At 42.5% G+C, this 22,666-nt stretch overlaps 1 pseudogene; it reads left to right on the forward strand.

Moving 5' to 3' along the window:
- The first annotated feature begins 13,946 nt into the window (after positions 1 to 13,946).
- LOC126102492 (5S ribosomal RNA) lies at positions 13,947 to 14,063 on the forward strand (annotated as a pseudogene).
- The last annotated feature ends 8,603 nt before the right edge of the window (positions 14,064 to 22,666 follow it).

Genomic DNA, 22,666 nt, shown 5'->3' on the forward strand with positions numbered 1-22,666 from the left:
AGACTGGGGACATTACGGCTCGTACGGATGTATGTAGAAGTCGATTTTCTCTCGCTCTGTTTGCGAGTGGAACAGAAAAGCAAATGATTAGTGGTGGTACAGGGCACCATCTGATACGTATCATACGGTATCTTACGGAGTATGTAAAGACTACTTTTGAGTTGTTCAGTCCTGATCTAAAGGACGTAGTAAATTACACTCCTGGAAATGGAAAAAAGAACACATTGCCACCGGTGTGTCAGACCCATCATACTTGCTCCGGACACTGCGAGAGGGCTGTACAAGCAATGATCACACGCACGGCACAGCGGACACACCAGCATTTGTGCACCGCCGCCGTCAGTGTCAGCCAGTTTGCCGTGGCATACGGAGCTCCATCGCAGTCTTTAACACTGGTAGCATGCCGCGACAGCGTGGACGTGAACCGTATGTGCAGCTGACGGACATTGAGCGAGGGCGTATAGTGGGCATGCGGGAGGCCGGGTGGACGTACCGCCGAATTGCTCAACACGTGGGGCGTGAGGTCTCCACAGTACATCGATGTTGTTGCCAGTGGTCGGCGGAAGGTGCACGTGCCCGTCGACCTGGGACCGGACCGCAGCGACGCACGGATGCACGCCAAGACCGTAGGATACTACGCAGTGCCGTAGGGGACCGCACCGCCACTTCCCAGCAAATTAGGGACACTGTTGCTCCTGGTGTATCGGCGAGGACCATTCGCAACCGTCTCCATGAAGCTGGGCTACGGTCCCGCACACCGTTAGGCCGTCTTCCGCTCACGCCCCAACATCGTGCAGCCCGCCTCCAGTGGTGTCGCGACAGGCGTGAATGGAGGGACGAATGGAGACGTGTCGTCTTCAGCGATGAGAGTCGCTTCTGCCTTGGTGCCAATGATGGTCGTATGCGTGTTTGGCGCCGTGCAGGTGAGCGCCACAATCAGGACTGCATACGACCGAGGCACACAGGGCCAACACCCGGCATCATGGTGTGGGGAGCGATCTCCTACACTGGCCGTACACCACTGGTGATCGTCGAGGGGACACTGAATAGTGCACGGTACATCCAAACCGTCATCGAACCCATCGTTCTACCATTCCTAGACCGGCAAGGGAACTTGCTGTTCCAACAGGACAATGCACGTCCGCATGTATCCCGTGCCACCCAACGTGCTCTAGAAGGTGTAAGTCAACTACCCTGGCCAGCAAGATCTGCGGATCTGTCCCCCATTGAGCATGTTTGGGACTGGATGAAGCGTCGTCTCACGCGGTCTGCACGTCCAGCACGAACGCTGGTCCAACTGTGGCGCCAGGTGGAAATGGCATGGCAAGCCGTTCCACAGGACTACATCCAGCATCTCTACGATCGTCTCCATGGGAGAATAGCAGCCTGCATTGCTGCGAAAGGTGGATATACACTGTACTAGTGCCGACATTGTGCATGCTCTGTTGCCTGTGTCTATGTGCCTGTGGTTCTGTCAGTGTGATCATGTGATGTATCTGACCCCAGGAATGTGTCAATAAAGTTTCCCCTTCCTGGGACAATGAATTCACGGTGTTCTTATTTCAATTTCCAGGAGTGTATTTTATGCACGGAATGAGAAGGAATACACGAACTAATTTAAAATTTTGTAAAATATTGAAATATCAACATCTACGAAATTGCTGCATGTCAGACTTAACAAATGCATCAGATGTCCGTGCCTGGAAGCTACGTATAGACATACAGGAACAAACCGATTGACATTTTATACAGAACAGTAACGCATAAAATTACAAATCTGATAATACTGGAAACGGAAATCAAGTCCCATGCTGCTCGACAGAGCGTAGGGGAACGATGCAGGAGACTCGCACCGCCATAGTAGGCAAGGTGCTAACGGAGGTGGTTTGCCGTTGCCTTCCTCCGACCGTAATGGGGATGAATGCTGCTACTGCTGCTGATGATGATGATGACGACACAAGAACATCCAATAATCTCGGGGCAGGTGAAAATCCCTGACCCCGTCGGGAATCGAACAGCGGATCCCGTGCACCACGAGACCACGAACGGCGGACTTGGTAATACCAAAAAATTATATTACCACTGATGTACCAACAGAATCTTCTAACAGAGGACACTTTATACTAACAAAAATATGTCAATATGTCTGCATCGTATTTCGTCACAATTATTATTTGATGACAACCGGTACCAAAAGGAAAAGACTGCAAATCTAAGGAACACTCAACTCTGGGTATACCTTACTGGACACATAAGCCTGCCAAAACGATTCTCTCATGATGGGTATAAGCATCTTACATCAATCAAATACATAGTAACACATCACATTATTTGAAGTAATGTATATAGCGAAGTAGGTAATTTAGGAAAACCCACATAGAAACTATCCCCATGATGTACATCGATTAAAAGTATAAGCTAACACAGACTACTTAATAAAGGAAAGAAAGGTGTCAAAAAAGCATTCATAAACATTTTTTAAACTGTACTTAGAGGGTACCAAAAGATATGCATGCATCAGAAACTATAAAATGCCAAATAAGGCAGCAAAGAAATAGAAACTTGGATAAGAAATGTAGGCACAGGTAATGGTACAGCGTGTAATTCATGTCGTACTATATACTATGCTATCATAAAATAAAATAAACAAAGATTCCTTAGGGGTCAGTTCAATGTATATAAAAAATACTGAGCTAGGATGAAATTGGAAAATGAATCTACGAAACAGATGGATCCAAACAAAGAGCATGAGGCCAAATAAAAGTGAAAATAACATCGAAATAAAACTGTGCAAAAATTAACACTATACTTTTATTTTTTAGGAAAAGAAAATCTGCAAAAATATGTGCTTAACATTCACTGGAGATAAATTATTGGGAACATAAGAATGCCAGAACATTTTTCTCAACATTGTGCATAAGCATCTAATATTAAACAAAATACGTAGTTAATACATCATATTATTCGAAGAAGGAAGTATGGTAACGAAATAGCGAAATTAGGAGTAAACAAGGCGCCAATTGAAGTGGCATTCCACAACCTTTAAAAAATTATTTAGAACAGAGGATCCAAAAATGAAAAGAACTTTTTAGTATTTGTCAACAAATATAAGACGCAAGGAAGGCAGCAAAGAAACCATAATAGCGGTAAGAAGTGAAGGAGCCAATACTAGGTACACGATATAGTAATGATGTGCAGTATACTGGGTTAATCATCTAAATCTTGCAGCTCAAATATTACGGAACTGGAAAGTGTTACTGATGTGTGGTTCTCAGAAAATGGATTGGTAATCAGCGGTTCTTACTGTTAGCCAATAAACAGATTGTAATAGTACTTAGAAAGTGTAGCATCTGTGCAAAGATATACTTTGTTAAATGAAACAATGACTACTGAGATTAAAAGACTAAAAGTAGTATAAATTAGAATTTCAGTGGTGTTTATTGCAGGAATCTAGTGCGAGTCGTTTACGTGATATCGCGTTGTGCAAAGTTTCCGCACCGACACTTGTTTGTGCTTTCAAATTGTGTAGTAGCTAGGTACGATGTTTTTATGTTTGTTTACGGTGTTCTTGCGTGTTCATTGAGAAGACTGGGCCTTGCTATCCTGTTAGTGTGTGACAGTCCAAGTAGTAGATCGTGAGTGGGCGATGTAATTTGCCAATGCAGAAATGTGTGTGCGACAAGATATCACAGTAGACGTCAATTATGTCGACAATTATTTATCAATCTCTTCAAGCAGTTACGTTGAAGTGGTAGTGTACCACCTAGACAACGTAACAGAAGGAAAGAAGTGACGACAAAAAAGGAAGGAATTAATGTTCGTGCTGCTGTTGAAGTTGACCTGGACGTTAGCTCCCGCGCAATGGCATGCAGAAGTGGTATGAGTCAGGCAAATGTCCTACACATTCTCTGTCCACATAGGTTCCATTCCTATCACATCTCTCTCTATCAAGAGCTGTATGTGACGATTATGAGTATCGTGTTAACTTCTGTACCTGGGCATTAAAACAGTATACTCCAGATGTTTCGTGTATCTTGTTCAGTGGAGAAGGCCTATGTAGCAATCTTGGCCAGATAAATCGCGACAACAAGTACTATGGGTCAGTTGACAATCTCCTTTGGCTTCGTCAGGTGGAACGTCAGGGTCCTTGAAGTGTAAACGTGTCGCGTGGGACAGTGAACCGTCAGCTCATAGGCCCCTTTTTCGTACACGGAATAGGGAACGTACACTAGGACTGGAGCATCTTAACAGACCATCTTGCACGGATCCTTGAAGACATTCCTCTAAAGACTAGTAGAAACCTGTGGTTCAAATATGATCGCTGTCCAACCAACACTGCGCTAGGAACTTTAACATGTCTTCACGAATCGTTTCCAAATCGTTGGATTGGTCGCAGAGGATTTGTACCTTAGAAGCCTGTTGTCCTGATTTGACGCCTGTAGACTTTTTTCTGCGTGTGAAACTGAAAGACACTATGTACAAGGACATAGCAAATACACCCGATGATATGCAACGACGTATTACTGCTGACTTCTGGGGCATCTGTGATGAAATGCTAGCACGTGTGCAGAATTCGTTCCATACAAGACTGGAAGCGTGTACTGTTTCTGCCGGTGGTCATTTTGAAGACAACCTATGATTGCCAATGGTCTGTTACTGGTCAGAATCCATATAACAAGTGTATGCTCTTGTGTTGTTCTTAACTGTGTGCTACCATAGGAATTGTACAACTGTCAGTGTGGGAACTTTTCAAAATACTAAATCTCGTAGACGACTCGCACTAGATTCCTGCAACAAACACCATTGACATTCTAATTTACCTATTAATTTTTAATATCAATATTGATCTATTTAAAAAGTGTATGTTTTGCACAAAAATGCACTTTGTATGTATTATTACAATTTGTCGTTTGGCGAACATGTTGTCCTGACAGCCAGTTCACTCTGTGAAAGCCACACTCCAAAACCACTTCCCGTTTCCGCAATGTTTGGGGTTTAAGTTTTAAGGGATTCACCTAGCGTTCAATTGTTATAAAATAAACAAAAAATTATAAAAACTGATCTGAATTAGTTGGAGTGTCGGTTGTGTCGCCAAGTGGCTTCAGTTTCTGCACTTTGTCATTTTGTAGTAAGCTCGTATTGATAACGCAATGTGCGTTTGCCATGAGATCTCTTCCCAGAATAGAATTGTCAATGTTTTGCATTTCAGTCAAGTCGCGGTATGCATACACGCATAGTGGTTCTTGTTTGGGAATTAACATGTGCGTGATAAACTTTGCACACACTTTTCTCTTCTACAAAACGTTCTGAACAATGTCTTGAACACTTGATTTGGAAATATTGCTCTACAGCCGTTTGTGGCTCAACAACTTTTACACACAACGAATGCACCTCGTACTTAACTCTGCCTGCTCACAACTGACCGTTTTAATGCACATACGTTGTCTACAGTCCTTATTTCATGCTGCTACTGTTGTTACTAGGCTGACGTCACGTACACGCCACGAATAAAATCAGTGTCCGAACTTTTTGCGTGGACGGTGTGTGCTACAACTCGACAAGCAATATTTGCTGAAAAAGATTTTGATGTTGAGGACACGAGATAAAAATGAGCTCCCTCCCAAGCACGTATCACAATAATGCCCTGTATCACCTGCTCCAATCTTGATAATCTCCTTCTTTCGACGCCAGCAAACAGATATCTTAAGGATGTAACGTACAGCAGTAGCCACTCATTGATGATACAGTGCCACAGAGCAGCCAAACTGCTCTGTTTCACCCACTGTTCAAATAGTCCTGGATTTTTTCCACAGAATTGAGGCTGGGTGTTTTAGTGGACAAACAAAATGCCGTGGGTTGCCTGAATGTTCATCAAACCAGGAACATATGTTGTGGCCCTTGAATTTGAGAGTGTCTACAGGACACTCATGATGAAGATGTATCCGAAAGGGTAACGTCGTGGATGCTAAAATAAATAGCCCGTTTCACATTGACGGTAATCAATGGGCCCAAGTCATGGTGTGAAAGACACCCCCAAAAGAAGGCGAAACCGCCTCTGCTCTGAACTATGGCGCATGTGGTGTAACGGGCTAGTGTGGCGCCCTGGAAATATTCGGAGTTGGCGTGGCCGCACGGGCCGCTCAGCAAGCTGAGGCCCGCCAGCAAACACATGGTGCCCAACGTTAGACGGACAAGAGGGGTAGCCGCAGCGCTTGGTCCAGGACGAGCACGTGGCTGGGAACTCCTTGGTGACGCTGTGTCTATGAAAGAGACTTGTATGCCGACAGTGCCAAAGATGGCGGATTTTGTGAAACCATCATGGCAGACATTTCACTGTTGGTATAGAAATTAACAGTAGCCAGATGAATCACGATACCTCAAAAAGAAACAAGCACATTACCATTATTTGCACTACAATTCTGATGGTGTAATCAGATTTTCAATATCTTTATTAGTTTAAAGTTTAGTTCAAATGGTTCAAATGGCTTTGAGCACTATGGGACCCAACATCTTAGGTCATAAGTCCCCTAGAACTTAGAACTACTTAAACCTAACTAACCTAAGGACATCACACACACCCATGCCCGAGGCAGGATTCGAACCTGCGACCGTAGCAGTCCCGCGGTTCCGGACTGCAGCGCCAGAACCGCTAGACCACTGCGACCGGCTAAAGTTTAGTATCTGACTGTAAATTACAGAAGTAACAACCATCAACGAATTTTCAAAATCTAAACAGTTCATCCGATTTCGTGGATCGGCGTGCTTTTAGAAAGCTATTAGTGTAAATCTAAATTGGTATAAATTACAGGCATGTAACTTTAATAGTTATTGGAGGTCAAAGTGGCCGATTACTATTGATCATGTCAGGTCGTAAGTACTCCACAGTTACACGAAGAAACGGTAGCAGCATGATTATATATACACTCCTGGAAATTGAAATAAGAACACCGTGAATTCATTGTCCCAGGAAGGAGAAACTTTATTGACACATTCCTGGGGTCAGATACATCACATGATCACACTGACAGAACCACAGGCACATAGACACAGGCAACAGAGCATGCACAATGTCGGCACTAGTACAGTGTATATCCACCTTTCGCAGCAATGCAGGCTGCTATTCTCCCATGGAGACGATCGTAGAGATGCTGGATGTAGTCCTGTGGAACGGCTTGCCATGCCATTTCCACCTGGCGCCTCAGTTGGACCAGCGTTCGTGCTGGACGTGCAGACCGCGTGAGACGACGCTTCATCCAGTCCCAAACATGCTCAATAGGGGACAGATCCGGAGATCTTGCTGGCCAGGGTAGTTGACTTACACCTTCTAGAGCACGTTGGGTGGCACGGGATACATGCGGACGTGCATTGTCCTGTTGGAACAGCAAGTTCCCTTGCCAGTCTAGGAATGGTAGAACGATGGGTTCGATGACGGTTTGGATGTACCGTGCACTATTCAGTGTCCCCTCGACGATCACCAGTGGTGTACGGCCAGTGTAGGAGATCGCTCCCCACACCATGATGCCGGGTGTTGGCCCTGTGTGCCTCGGTCGTATGCAGTCCTGATTGTGGCGCTCACCTGCACGGCGCCAAACACGCATACGACCATCATTGGCACCAAGGCAGAAGCGACTCTCATCGCTGAAGACGACACGTCTCCATTCGTCCCTCCATTCACGCCTGTCGCGACACCACTGGAGGCGGGCTGCACGATGTTGGGGCGTGAGCGGAAGACGGCCTAACGGTGTGCGGGACCGTAGCCCAGCTTCATGGAGACGGTTGCGAATGGTCCTCGCCGATACCCCAGGAGCAACAGTGTCCCTAATTTGCTGGGAAGTGGCGGTGCGGTCCCCTACGGCACTGCGTAGGATCCTACGGTCTTGGCGTGCATCCGTGCGTCGCTGCGGTCCGGTCCCAGGTCGACGGGCACGTGCACCTTCCGCCGACCACTGGCGACAACATCGATGTACTGTGGAGACCTCACGCCCCACGTGTTGAGCAATTCGGCGGTACGTCCACCCGGCCTCCCGCATGCCCACTATACGCCCTCGCTCAAAGTCCGTCAACTGCACATACGGTTCACGTCCACGCTGTCGCGGCATGCTACCAGTGTTAAAGACTGCGATGGAGCTCCGTATGCCACGGCAAACTGGCTGACACTGACGGCGGCGGTGCACAAATGCTGCGCAGCTAGCGCCATTCGACGGCCAACACCGCGGTTCCTGGTGTGTCCACTGTGCCGTGCTTGTGATCATTGCTTGTACAGCCCTCTCGCAGTGTCCGGAGCAAGTATGGTGGGTCTGACACACCGGTGTCAATGTGTTCTTTTTTCCATTTCCAGGAGTGTATATTTATTCGTCTATGTCTTTGTTTATATCCGATATATACTATTCATGAAGAAATTGATTAAATTGGCGTTTTAGAAAGCACAGAGACATTAGGATACTGGTCTACCTTCTGCTATATCCCTTTGATATATGTTTATTTAATTTGTTTATGTATTTAATAATGTGTGTTAGAATGTGTTTGTGGTTCAGCCATAGGAATATTTATTTAGTTTCAAGTTATATCAATGTAAATCTAGTATTTCGAATGTGTTTCATCATGCCTGTGAGAGAGTGCGTTGGCTTGGAGAGAGTGCAGCGGTTTTCACGTGGTCGCGGGAGATAGAAATGTTTCCGAGTGCCGGCTTCTGCTCTTGTCTGATTTCCGTGGCTTCTGCAGTGAAGACGTAGCATGATTTTAGAAGTGAATATCTCGCGAGCTATGTTATTGTTCATAACTAATTACGTGAAGTAGGAAACTATTGTTTCCCTGTTTATTCAATTGCTGGACAATCGATACCAGAAAGTGTTTTGCAGAAATATACCACATTCTCAGAAGTACTTCTACTATCATACTCATCATTTAAAGTCGTTAAGAATAGTAGCTGCAGATTTTATTTAATTGCACTCTTTTATTTATAAATTTCTACGTTACATTCGCAACTGCCGAGTGACAGCAACCTTCGACCATTCGTTTCATGTGTATATTCATATTGTATACAGTAGATTTAGAAACATTTGGTTTGTAATGTGGCAACTGCGTATCAAAGCCCCTAGATTACGAAACCAGCCAAAACTTTAAATATTTCAACTCTGAATCTGTGGTTGCGTAGTTGAGGGCCGCACCACTTTATTTCATCCTGTTTGCGAAAGCCCGTAATTGAGGGCCACACCACACCATTTCATTCTCATTTGATAGCCCGCACACATATACTCTGCAAGTTAAATACCGCATTGGGCCTTGAGTGTACTTGACGCCTCGCTTAATTTAAAGAGAAGAATTTAGCGACTCTTCATACGATAGTACACGATTTCGATCAGCTACTGCTCTGTGTTTGAGCTGTTTGAAGACGTAGACCCTGTGTACCAATATTGAGTAATATCCATTGCAAGCAGTTCCCATCGTGGTGTTAACCTGGAAACTAGTTGAGACTTACGTATTTTCTCTAACAGCAGCAATTCCAGTCGAGTTTCAAAGCGATTTCCATTGACAAAGTGTGACACCCATCTTTGGTTCCTCTCGTTTAGGGTCTTTCTACAGCATTCTTCTTACACTGTGTTAGATGGTGTTCACCTGGAAACTAGTTGAGATTAACATATTTTCACTAACAGCAGCAATTCCAGTCGAGTTTCAAAGCGATTGCCATTGACAAAGTGTGACACACACCTTTGGTTCCTCTCGTTTAGGGTCTTTCTACAGCATCCTTCTTACACTGTGTTACATGGTTGCGAGTATTTTATCATTCTTTGTAAACATGTTGCGATGTCCATGAAGATACATCAAGAAATTGAGGAACTTAATTCACGGTTTTGACATGGGAAAGTAAATCATATCACTAAAAACAATAAAACTAATGGAAACGTACAGGTATGTAACCAACGATTCCTAACGATTAAGTCAAGAAAGAAAGGTTACAGTAAGGTGGGGGACACATAGCTGCAAAAGTAGACCGAAGTAACACACTGGTTATTATGGATAAATGGGAATAAATGAAGAAAACAAAAGGCCTCTACAGAAAAATAATGTTAAACGACTGAAATCTTATTAAAGTAACAGATTTGAAATGAAACTGATACATGCAGTAAATAATGTGACTGAACTTAGAAACAAAATTTAATTTAAAAAAATCCGCAAAGATGCCACCTCAAAGTACAGAGTGTTTAAAACGGAATATACTCATTTCTGTCGCATATCTTTATTAAAATGTAAGATTTACAGCTTTGAAAGTTGGAACACATAAGTGCGACTCTCTTAATTTCAGATTACAGAAGTTCCATATATACTCTACCAGCATAACGAACAGTGTCACATTGATACTCGAATTCCTCTTACACTCGGGTAAGTATGTTCACCGTCATTTGTATATGCAGTGCAGATCCATTTCTTCAACTCTTCTAGTTTCTGTGGCAGTGTTGATGCATATACGCTATTCTTATTGAACCCCACAGGAAGAAGTCACTGGGCCTCAAACCTGGTGACAGTGGAGGGCAGTTGAGAAGTGTTAAGCACTTATGCTTTGATGAGCACTCCAACGGTTTGCTTTACATACACATCCTGTGTGCTCAAATTGTCGATTCCTTCTGCGAACGTTCCATCCATTCGAAGGATCCGTTTGGTATCTTATCCTGAAACGGCTTTGCACTGTAATCACAGAATTACCCTTTGCTTTGCACACTCGAGAACACAAAATTATTTCTGCTGCGGAGTAGCCATTTTGCAACATGAGATGGTAACGAAGCAAACAGAAGACAACTGACATCAACATAAACTAAACAAGCCATTCGTTTCTCCAATGGCGGAGCAATTGATAGTTCTGACAAAATAATACTTCGAAATTTGTGTATTCTTTTGAAATACCCTGACACCAGTTATCAATAAGAACGATGTGACATACCAGATGACGAAGTTCACACATAAATACTTAACTGATCATTACAAACTAGGGAACAAAAGATGTATAAAAAATTCCTTGGAATTAATGCAAAACACAAAAGATACACACCATACACTAACTGCAAAACTTACAAACTTTGTTGTGAAAGACATGTACACTCCTGGAAATTGAAACAAGAACACCGTGAATTCATTGTCCCAGGAAGGGGAAACTTTATTGACACATTCCTGGGGTCAGATACATCACATGATCACACTGGCAGAACCACAGGCACATAGACACAGGCAACAGAGCATGCACAATGTCGGCACTAGTACAGTGTATATCCACCTTTCGCAGCAATGCAGGCTGCTATTCTCCCATGGAGACGATCGTAGAGATGCTGGATGTAGTCCTGTGGAACGGCTTGCCATGCCATTTCCACCTGGCGCCTCAGTTGGACCAGCGTTCGTGCTGGACGCGCAGACCGCGTGAGACGACGCTTCATCCAGTCCCAAACATGCTCAATGGGGGACAGATCCGGAGATCTTGCTGGCCAGGGTAGTTGACTTACACCTTCTAGAGCACGTTGGGCGGCACGGGATACATGCGGACGTGCATTGTCCTGTTGGAACAGCAAGTTCCCTTGCCGGTCTAGGAATGGTAGAACGATGGGTTTGATGACGGTTTGGATGTACCGTGCACTATTCAGTGTCCCCTCGACGATCACCAGTGGTGTACGGCCAGTGTAGGAGATCGCTCCCCACACCATGATGCCGGGTGTTGGCCCTGTGTGCCTCGGTCGTATGCAGTCCTGATTGTGGCGCTCACCTGCACGGCGCCAAACACGCATACGACCATCATTGGCACCAAGGCAGAAGCGACTCTCATCGCTGAAGACGACACGTCTCCATTCGTCCCTCCATTCACGCCTGTCGCGACACCACTGGAGGCGGGCTGCACGATGTTGGGGCGTGAGCGGAAGACGGCCTAACGGTGTGCGGGACCGTAGCCCAGCTTCATGGAGACGGTTGCGATTGGTCCTCGCCGATACCCCAGGAGCAACAGTGTCCCTAATTTGCTGGGAAGTGGCGGTGTGGTCCCCTACGGCACTGCGTAGGATCCTACGGTCTTGGCGTGCATCCGTGCGTCGCTGCGGTCCGGTCCCAGGTCGACGGGCACGTGCACCTTCCGCCGACCACTGGCGACAACATCGATGTACTGTGGAGACCTCACGCCCCACGTGTTGAGCAATTCGGCGGTACGTCCACCCGGCCTCCCGCATGCCCACTATACGCCCTCGCTCAAAGTCCGTCAACTGCACATACGGTTCACGTCCACGCTGTCGCGGCATGCTACCAGTGTTAAAGACTGCGATGGATATCCGTAGGCCACGGCAAACTGGCTGACACTGACGGCGGCGGTGCACAAATGCTGCGCAGCTAGCGCCATTCGACGGCCAACACCGCGGTTCCTGGTGTGTCCGCTGTGCCGTGCGTGTGATCATTGCTTGTACAGCCCTCTCGCAGTGTCCGGAGCAAGTATGGTGGGTCTGACACACCGGTGTCAATGTGTTCTTTTTTCCATTTCCAGGAGTGTATAAGAAACTATCAGCCTCGATTGCTGTAATGAAACCAACCTTTACCTAGGTTTCAGCCCAAATAATAAGGCTCAATTACTTGGTCTGAAACCTAGGTAAAGGGTGGTTTCGTTACCGCAATCGAGGCTGATAGTTGCTTACATACGAGGGTCTTTCCTCACAACACATCCACCAGGCCGTCCGGATCCTAGTCTTCTTGCGATCATACAATCACGTGAACACAGCTGACCGCTGCCAGCAATCGTGTACAGCGGCTACGTTGCTGCCAAGTCTCTGCAGTATTGCAGAAGGAATAGCCCGCTTCTTATAGCCCTATTACATGACCTCGTTCAAAATCAGTGTTTATAATGTTGTCAAGAAGCATTCTTGACTGACATCAGCTCGCCACATTCAATCTCAAAGTTGACTAACGCTCACCACCATTACAGCGAGTATTTGAAGAAAACCTAATTTGCATCTTACTAAGGCCACTCTTATGCATATGACACGAAATGTGAATAGATATCTTCTTTCGGATGTAGAAACACTGGAACTTCTTTATGTAAATTTTTACTTAAACTGCTGAATGAAAGTGAACCTTCTTAAACTGCTGAATGAATTTGAATGTACTGCCTCTTTGCTACATTATCATTTCAACACAACGCAATCTGACTGCTCAAAAATGATAACCTGACTTCACATAATTAATAAAAAAGAATGGCCCTTACAATCACCACTCAAACTTCTCCTATTCATTAGTTACTCACAATATTCAAAGGTAACGCTATCTGACTGCTTTCAAATTAACTCAAAAGAATGACCCTGAATAAGAAGAAATCCTGACAATAGCCTATACATTTCATAAGTTACTTCCTCACAAAAATCTTCATTACACGAACTGCAGCAATTTCGCAAGCACCAATACTGCCAGCTAAATAAAAGATTCTAACTACTGAAGGCTCTACTGATAGGGATGTGGTTAGCAAAAGAAAGATTTTGTTGCAAAGCAAACAATGTATTTTTAGGTTAATAATGTCATAATCAGTTCAAAATATATCTATATATAATCATCCGTGATACCCAGTTCCAAAAATTATATAATCATGAAAAATATTCAGTCTCCGAGTCAGACACGTCCAGATCGTCCGCTCGCGCAAATAATGCAAACCTCCAACACTGCTAGTTATTAACCTCTAACCTCCATCACTGCTCACTACTCAATTCCAACTTCCATCACTGCTGGCTGTTCACCTCCAACAGCTATGACCACTGACTGTTGACTTCCAGCTGCTAGTCCGAACCGCCACAGATAGTCTCTTACAGACTGCCACAGCGCAGCCAGAGATTTAATACAGAGCGTTACATAGCGCTACCAACACACAAACTCTCGCGTATGTCGCAAAATTCCTTCTTGGTACTGTGATATTATTTTCCGTCAGAGGATTTGAGAGGGGCAACGGCCTTGCCGCAGTGGCTACACCGGTTCCCGTCAGATCACCGAAGTTAAGCGCTGTCGGGCGTGGCCGGCACTTGGATGGGTGACCATCCAGCCGCCAAGCGCTGTTGCCATTTTTCGGGGTGCACTCAGCCTCGTGATGCCAATTGAGGAGCTACTCGACTGAATAGTAGCGGCTCCGGTCATAGAAAACCATCGTAACGACCGGGAGAGCGGTGTGCTGACCACACGCCCCTCCTGTCCGCATCTTCAACTGAGGATGACACGGCGGTCGGATGGCCACTTGTGGCCTGAAGACGGAGTGCAATGTGAGAGGGGATTTCTTCAGTTTCTAGGCCGCCCAAAAACCTTAGTCAGAGCGGAGAGATGGAAGCTATTTTTAACAACATTGTATCGAAGATAAAGGCTACAAAAGCGTAGTTGATGTGTAAGTATTATATTTGTGTATAAAGCAAAGGTGATGATTTCTGAGATATTTGCCCAGACATTATTGTTCTGTTGTGAGGCCTCTTTATAACAATAATATCATGACTTCTCTTGCGAGAGAGAATAAATAAATTTTACGAACCTTACTATATATGGATTAGAAATTTTATAAAGCAGATAAACTGGGAAGAAATGCATTTTCTGGTATTTCGTTTTTGCTCGGTACTCTACTCTTTTAATTACACTTCTTATAGTCAATCAATAACTTATATAACATGTACCACGTACGGAAAAGAAATATGTCAAATATGAATGTCAGGCAACAAATTGCATTGCCTGCGATATGCAAGGTATAAGAGAATCTCTGACCAGAGAGCAGTGTTGACTGCTGTACGAACTGTGTAGCTGTAGCAGTAAGTTGTTGCTAGTCTGGTGTCTGCTCTGGTGTAACGTGTTGGGTGGCCGGTCGCGGTGCAGCGATGCCGGAGCCTGAGTATTATTGTATAAGGTAAAAAGCAGCCTCGCGCATATGTAGTAATGTCATTTCAAGTCCCATGTAAATGTTTTAAAAATCTCGTAATAATAATCCTTCTCATATTAAGTAATTTTTAACAACCATTCATTTCAATTTAAAGAATTTACTAATTTCTCTCATCCATGATCATCCCGATTGTTGCAAAAGAAAAATCAGTTGCTTCCTTTCATAAATGACAAATCTATCGGCCAGCATTGCACAGGGCTGTGCCAGAAAACATTATTTTAAGAGCAGATATATATGCGTTATCCGGTGACTTCATTGAGGTAACAATTTTTCTCTTTTTTATTCAGAATGATCTTTCAGGGCCATGACGCAGCACTGCTGACGTCCAAAATTTACCAGGTTAAATTCACAGTCAATAATTGAAAAGTTATAAGTGAGTGACAATTTAATTGAGAGGTTAGTTACATTGTATTATCACCAGGTTACTGAATTTTTTTTTTTTTGTTGGGACGTTACACTGAATGTGAACGACATAATTATAATTTTTTACTCTTGAGAGGTTTAGGAATTTTTCTGTTTTGAGGTTACACTAAACGTGAATATTATTTATGTTAATATTTTCTGTTGAGAGGTTACGGGAAATTATTTCGTGGGGAGGTTACACTTGGCGACAACCGGCCAGGATCGTATTTCTTTGTGAATTTTTGAGAAGTAGGCATATATCTGCTCTTATTTACTTAATTGTAGTTTGCATCTGGCGCAACACATTTACTAATTTGTTTCTCTTTCTTTCACAGATCATCGGCAATTTATTGCTCTTTGTTGTAATTGTGTTTGTTCCATTTTTGCTTTGTGTTTGTTTCATTTTTGTGCTTATTTTTGATTTGTGAAAAATGCCGCGGAAAACTGATAACAGTACATCGCGATGTGCAATGAGTGAAATAGCCGACTCGAATAATTTGACAGATAATACTAGCGACACTCAGTGTAATAGAGATAATCCTCTAATTACTGATAATCAGTGCGTACCGATCACTAATAATGATTTTAATTCTAATGATGAGCAAACAAATTCAATTATGTCCACAGTAAATGTAACAATTGATGACGCGGCACGTTCCGTTACAGTGAACGCTGCCCAGTTTGACACACCCGGTTCGCAAAATTTGAATTGTGAACAGATAAATTTTTCTCACGAAGATGAACAATGTAGTCAGAATACGTTTGATTTATTTGATTTCGGTGTAGTGACCAACAGTGCACATCCGATTGGCAAACCTTTTCAAGAATCACAGAATGACCAAATGGTTATACAAAACGTGACACATACAGATACATCATCACACAGCACACAGAATTCAGTAGCTAATTTTGACGTGGATCGAGTTATAGCATTAATGCTACAACTTAATGAAAATATCAAACAACAAATTAACGAACATAATGAAAAACAAGACAACAATTACAATCAACTTAATGAACAGAACAAACAACTTAGTGAACAGATTACAGCCGTTGCCGCGCAATGTCATGATACTAAAGAACAATTACGTGAGGAAATTAAGGCTTGTGCTAGGAAGAGTAGTGAAGAAATTAGATCTGTGGCACAAGAATTAAGTAATACACATGCAGCCACAACTAAATTACTTAGAGATGAAATTAGTGCAGTCGCTAAACGATGTTCCGAAAACGCAACACAGTTACGCGACGAGTTTAAATTAATGTCAGCAGAACTTTCACGCACGCTGGATGCGGAGTAGACGCGAAATTTGACCAACAGAACAGACAAATTGACGAACGTTTTAATCACCACCTACACAACAGTGAAACGCGTTACAGTAAATTTATACAGGAACAGAATAAAGTAAAGCAACAAGTCATGGAAACAATTACTGCACAGAGACAGGAAAATAAGCGTAAATTGTTTACGAAAGCAAAAACATACGTAGACAACAATATTGCTACACTATCAGACGAAATTAATACTATCAAACAGTTGAACACCGAATTGCATGATGAAATCTCCGATCTTAAAACAAAAACAGACACGCACACATTAGACTTTCAGACAATGACCAACAGACTTGGAACTAATACAGGATCCCGATGCCATCAAATCAGATGTTAAGAAATTGAACAAAACCACACGTAAAATACAAAAACAAATTAATGTTTGCGACACTAAAAACGACGATCACGTAAAAGCACTGACTGAAAAATATGATGAACTGGCCAGTCATACTGACGTTATCGAAAGTAATAATGACACCAAATCAGACGATACGTCACCTGTTTCGTTTAATCAAACACCCGAATTCCAAAATTTACAGCAGACGATCAGGGAGATAGGTTCGTCCAGTAATACATTACGTAGAAAATTGTCATCTTTACAGCAAGAAGTGACGGAGATGAAAAATATTTCAGCCTTTAACACATCACAGCATACGCCACTTTCCGAACATTTGTCAGATTCACACAGCCAGTATAATTTAGGTAATTTACAGAGTGTACGTGAGTTAGATTCCGAACAGTCGCAGACAAATAGATTCTCATACAATCCTGAACCTGTTCAGACATACAGAGACGATAATTTTTATTGCAAACACTTTCTATCTGTTAGGAAATTTAAAGTGCTTAATAATGACAGAACACAGATTCACGCTTTGGATTGGATACGACAATTTGCTTTTGTATTTTCATCAGCTTGGCCTGTAACGCAGAAACTAGAATTGGATTGGATACCACAACTTGCTTTTGAATTTTCACCAGCATTGCCTGTAACGCAGAAACTAAAATTTATTTGCAGCGCGTAATTGACCTCAGGGGATTCATTACATTTCGATGAATATGTGCCGTAGCGTGCACAGGACACCCGAGCCGTAGTAGTGTTATTTCATCTTTAGTTTTCTGCACTGCTGCCTTCTCTTTTACTATCCTTTGTATCTATCAAAACAGCTCTTCGACTATCGACCTATCTATAATTAGGAATTAGTAAAGAAACCTGATACGACAAGTTTCACCTGAAAGTGACGGTTATCATTATACGCTACAGAAATGACAACCACCCCAACTTCAATAACAGACAAAATTTTAATTATCAGTATCGTCAAAATTATCAGCAACAGGAACCACATTTTGGTAACAATGGAGGTTTTTCCCAACAACAGCAACAAAACCAGCCGGTTAGCATACCTAACCAACAATGTAATGTGCAAGGTCAACCAAGCTTTAATGTTTCGCCGCCTACACGTATAGCGTCGGCTCCACCAAATAGTAACGCACAGCAACAAGGAAATCAGTGCGTACAGAAAATACACCATTTCAACTCATATCGCAATGCACCGTATAGAAATGACTATCATGACAGACGTAAAAGTAATGAGCACAATTTTCAGCGTACGTTTAATAACAGTCGGTCTTACCAGCAGCAGAATCATCCGCAACAACAGATTATCATGAATGAACCAGACAGTAGATATCATCCCGAACGTAATACGTCAGGAAGAAATAACAGAACAGTACAGATAGTCGAAATGCCACAGCATCCTCCCGCAAATAACAGCACGTCAGAAAGAATTTGACTAGATACAGTACAGGTTGCATCTTCCAGCAACGCAAGCAACACTTTTGACACAGAGAATCATGTTCACGAAAATGTTATTACTTTTGACGACATCCGAGACACACTTTTGCATGAAAAAAAAGTTATTCAAAAAACCATTTCACACCCTGTCATTGAAGTAAAGATAGGATCATCCAAATTTTCAGCAGTAATCGATTCTGGATCACCTATGTCAGTTATAAATGAGGAAACTTTCAACGAATACAACAAAGAGAATATCTTTCCTACGTTACCATTAAGCAAAACTAAAGTAAAAGGTGCAGTATATAGTAAAGGAGTAGATGTAAAGTTACAGACACACTTATCATTTTGTATTGCAGGTCATACGTTCCACTCAAATTTTTGGATTGTTCCCTTATTGACAACAGACGTTATTTTAGGTACGAATTTTCTGGTAAAACACGGCGCAATTATTGACTTTCAAAATTCCTATTTAATGTTAAAGGATAAAAATGTACAACTGGCTTTAGAATTTCAGCACTCTTTATCTGCAGAAGAACAAACAATTAATCGTGCAGAGGTCATTTCCGCATGACGTAACATAGACTGTCATTCCACATTGTTCACAGATACGTACGTACACAACTATAATACTCCGGACGAAGCCGACTATGACGTTATGCAAATGATTTCTGATAAAGTTAAACAGAGCAGTGCAAATACAGACGACGAATGCAAGCAACTACGCAAAATTCTTTTACAGCAAGCTCCAGTTTTTGACAACATCCCTGGTAATATGCCCGGTTTTATCTATGAATTTCAAGTTAAACAGCACGATACATTTAAAGCCAAACATTATCCCATTCCGTATATTCACAGAGAAGTGAAGAAAGAATTGCAAGCTATGCTTGACCATGGAATTATTGAACCGCCAGTTAGTCCGTACATAAACCCGCTCCATATTGTTAAGAAAAAGGATGGTTCACTTCGCCTTGTACTTGATTCGCGTCACATCAATGACATTATTATTAATGAAACAGATCGCCCTCAAACACTAGAAGAACTTCTACAGAAATTTCATGGTACTGCTATGTATTCCACGTTAGATTTGAAATTGGGATTTTGGCAAATTCAGCTCCATCCGAACTGCAGAAAGTACACAGCTTTTCTCTGTTTTGGTGACTGTTATCAATTTTGCAAATTACCGTTCGGTTTAATTATTTCTTCAGCAGCATTTATTCGCGGTTTGAATAGTATACTTCCGACAGAATTTAAAGACAGAATCACAACGTATGTAGACGACATTCTTATTGCAGAAGCTAACTGGTCTGAACACAATCTGATTCTTGAACAACTGTTACAAACTTTTCGTGCACAAGGACTCACAGTTAATCTCAGTAAATCGCACTTTGGCAAAACTTCTATAAAATTTCTTGGACATGTAATTTCAGCAGAAGGCATTGCGCCTGACCCGGAAAAACTTCAAGCTTTACGTGACATTACTGTTCCTACGACGAAGAAACAATTACGCAGCTTTCTGGGATTGATTAACTTTTTCCGTAAATTTATTCATTACTCTGCTTTAGACAGCCCTAGATTATGTCAATTGACGGGTAAAAACACTATTTGGTCCTGGGATAGCCAAGAACAGTCTGAGTTTGTTAATTTGAAACATTATGTGTTGTATGGGCATTTACGAGATTTAGGCATTTTCTTTATGGAAGACATACTACCGTTTACACAGATCATAGAGCCATTCAGTTTTTACTTTCAGCAAAATTTACACACTACAGGTTAAGCAGATGGAAACTTTATTTACAGGAATTTAATTTTACAATTGTTCACATTCCCGGTACACAAAATATTGTAGCAGACGCACTATCCCGTTCTCTCAGCAACACTCAGCAAGACATCGCAACCAACTTCTGCCAAGCAAATTTTAGCATCATATATATTCAACAAGTTGCATTCGAAAATTTTATTTCGGCATCATTACGAGAAATAGCACAGGAGCAGAGTGAAGACAACGTATGGAAAGAAATTAAACACCTTTGGCAAGAAAGGAATAATGTTACCATCAGAAACCATTACACTGTACGCAATAACATTATCTTTCGCCGCTCTCACCCTGACAGCAAGAACTGGTTATTATGTATTCCTAACGAGCTTGTTAACAAATTAATTTGGTATACTCATTTAAGTTACGCACATTACGGAGCCAGAAAATGTTTTCTTATACTGAGACAGAACTGTTATTTTGCCAACATGGAGAAACGTATTCGGCGAGTTTTAGCGTCATGTAAAATCTGCCAGAAAGCTAAGTCAGACACGACTTCACATATTCCTCCGTTACATCCCATTGTACCTGTTAAATTGAGACACATGGCCGCTGTAGACATTTTTGGTCCGGTCCCAGAACTAATAGACGTTTTTGCTACATCTTTGTCGCTGTTGAACGCACTTCAAAATTTGTAACCTTCACTCCGTTACGCAAAGCTACTGCTAAATCGATTTCGAATGCATTTGTAAAACATTTTTTATTTCAAGTAGGGCATGCATTGAAAGTAATTTTCGACAATGGACCACAGTTTCGATCTGCTATATGGACACGTATGTTACGAGCAAGAAACATTTCTCCGATCTATATATATCCAGGTACCACGCTTCTTCGAAACCTTGTGAACGTCTAATGAAATAAATTGCTAAACTATGAAGAATATTTTTTTTTCATCAGTCTACTGACTGGTTTGATGCGGCCCGCCACGAATTCCTTTCCTGTGCTAACCTCTTCATCTCAGAGTAGCACTTGCAACCTACGTCCTCAATTATTTGCTTGACGTATTCAAATCTCTGTCTTCCTCTACAGTTTTTGCCCTCTACAGCGCCCTCTAGTACCATGGAAGTCATTCCCTCATGTCTTAGCAGATGTCCTATCATCCTGTCCCTTCTCCTTATCAGTGTTTTCCATATATTCCTTTCCTCTCCGATTCTGCGTACAACCTCCTCATTCCTTCCCTTATCAGTCCACCTAATTTTCAACATTCGTCTATAGCACCACATCTCAAATGCTTCGATTCTCTTCTGTTCCGGTTTTCCCACAGCCCATGTTTCACTACCATACAATGCTGTACTCCAGACGTACATCCTCAGAAATTTCTTCCTCAAATTAAGGCCGGTATTTGATATTAGTAGACTTCTCTTGGCCAGAAATGCCTTTTTTGCCATAGCGCGTCTGCTTTTGATGTCCTCCTTGCTCCGTCCTTCATTGGTTATTTTACTGCCTAGGTAGCAGAATTCCTTAACTTCATTGACTTCGTGACCATGAATCCTGATGTTAAGTTTCTCGCTGTTCTCATTTCTACTACTTCTCATTACCTTCGTCTTTCTCCGATTTACTCTCAAACCATACTGTGTACTGATTAGACTGTTCATTCCGTTCAGAAGATCATTTAATTCTTCTTCACTTTCACTCAGGATAGCAATGTCATCAGCGAATCGTATCATTGATATCCTTTCACCTTGTATTTTAATTCCATTCCTGAACCTTTCTTTTATTTCCATCATTGCTTCCTCGATGTACAGATTGAAGAGTAGGGGCGAAAGGCTACAGCCTTGTCTTACACCCTTCTTAATACGAGCACTTCGTTCTTGATCGTCCACTCTTATTATTCCCTCTTGGTTGTTGTGCATATTGTATATGACCCGTCTCTCCCTATAGCTTACCCCTACTTTTTTCAGAATCTCGAACAGCTTGCAGCATTTTATATTGTCGAACGCTTTTTCCAGGTCGACAAATCCTATGAAAGTGTCTTGATTTTTCTTAAGCCTTGCTTCCATTATTAGCCGTAATGTCAGAATTGCCTCTCTCGTCCCTTTACTTTTCCTAAAGCCAAACTGATCGTCACCTAGCGCATTCTCAATTTTCTTTTCCATTCTTCTGTATATTATTCTTGTAAGCAGCTTCGGTGCATGAGCTGTTAAGCTGATTGTACGACAATTCTCGCACTTGTCAGCTCTTGCCGTCTTCGGAATTGTGTGGATGGTGCTTTTCCGAAAGTCAGATGGTATATCGCCAGACTCATATATTCTACACACCAACGTGAATAGTCGTTTTGTTGCCACTTTCCCCAATGATTTTAGAAATTCTGATGGAATGTTATCTATACCTTCTGCCTTATTTGACCGTAAGTCCTCCAAAGCTCTTTTGAATTCCGATTCTAATACTGGATCGCCTATCTATTCTAAAT

Source organism: Schistocerca cancellata, chromosome 9 (assembly GCF_023864275.1).
Source record: "Schistocerca cancellata isolate TAMUIC-IGC-003103 chromosome 9, iqSchCanc2.1, whole genome shotgun sequence".
In the NCBI taxonomy this organism is placed as follows: domain Eukaryota; kingdom Metazoa; phylum Arthropoda; class Insecta; order Orthoptera; family Acrididae; genus Schistocerca; species Schistocerca cancellata.